General features: G+C 48.0%; 1 protein-coding gene across 1 annotated transcript in view; it reads left to right on the top strand.

The window, feature by feature from the left end:
* Window positions 1-26: 26 nt before the first annotated feature.
* The window catches only part of syt3 (synaptotagmin III), a gene marked incomplete in the record, with an annotated part of 60,380 nt that continues 59,155 nt past the window's right edge, over window positions 27-1,251 (top strand). Inside the window, 1 exon segment of the mRNA XM_014010257.1 lies at window positions 27-398.

The following is a 1,251-nucleotide window of genomic DNA, read 5'->3' as shown; positions in this document are numbered from 1 at the left end:
CCCCCGTACCCGCCCCACATACATCAGTATGTCTTTAGTACAGCCACAGAGAGGAGACACTGAAGATTAGTATTCAGAGCACAGGGAGGAAGAGGAGGAGAGGCAGCGCGCGCGCAAAGCGAGTGAGAGTGAAAGGGAGGGGACAGGAGGAGAAAAAACCAGGAGRTGGGGAGGAAAATATAAAAAGCAAGAACAAGCGGAGAACCGAGAGGAGATTTATCTCGTTTCTGTTTCAGTCTGCCTTCCCGGTGTGGAGAGAGGCCGACAGGGAGGAGGAGGAGGAGGAGAGGAGGGGGTGCACGGAGCGAAAGAGGGCGGAATGCCCCCTTACAGGCGTCGCATCTGACTGAAGCACGGCTCGGAGGCTGGAGAGGACCGGAGGCTCCTGCGACGTGAAGGTAGGAAGAGAAACATCCGTGATGTCAGCCATCCTGTTTTTATTATTATTTTTATCCCCAGTCCAGCAGCACGAGCCTGCTGCCTTTTAAATATTTAATGTTTAGCCTTTTTATTTCTGCATCAGCTTCCCTCCTTTATAACGCATCCTATAGATATATAAACATATATGTTTTATAGAGCGGGGATGAGAGGAGGAGGCACACAGATCAGTAATGGCAGCTCTCCTCTCACAATCAGATCACTTTTTTCTCCTTTTTTTWAAATAATTTGGGCTCTAGGACGAGCAGACGGTGGGGTGCGCGCACGAGCACGCAGAAAACACACATTAGACAGGTTGACGTGCATGAGACGTGCGTAATTCCCCCCCTTCTCCCCCCCTCCTCCACCCCATCTTCAAAGCCGGTGTCCCAAATTCAAATGAACCAGTCTGAGACACAAACTGTCCCAGAGAATCTGACACAGAAACGTTTGTTGGTCCTTCACAGAAATGAGAAGCAGAACTCTGTTTTGTCTCATCCGTCCCAGAAACTTTTCTTTTTTKTYCTTTTTGTTATTTTCTGTCAGCAGGGATGGCTTCATGGAGCCTGTTACAGGTCAAAATGAAGGCGTGGTCAGAAGGTGACACACCTTGACCTTGGAYGGTTTCACCCCAGCTCCTTCTCTAACATCCACACTCTCAAAATRATTAAAGCGGGGTCGCATTTTGTCTTGCGTTCACTCCCTGGAAGCTCAGTCCCATGAACTTTATACTTTTTTAAATATGCTCAATGCCCTGATGCATCTCAGTAATCCAGGTAAAAAACAAAAAAGAAAAAAATTGTATAGGTCCTCTGGACGGGTTCTTCTCTAATG

This window comes from Austrofundulus limnaeus, unplaced genomic scaffold, assembly GCF_001266775.1.
Source record: "Austrofundulus limnaeus strain Quisiro unplaced genomic scaffold, Austrofundulus_limnaeus-1.0 Scaffold67, whole genome shotgun sequence".
NCBI classification, from domain to species: domain Eukaryota; kingdom Metazoa; phylum Chordata; class Actinopteri; order Cyprinodontiformes; family Rivulidae; genus Austrofundulus; species Austrofundulus limnaeus.
This window is presented reverse-complemented; position numbering and strand designations above follow the sequence as displayed.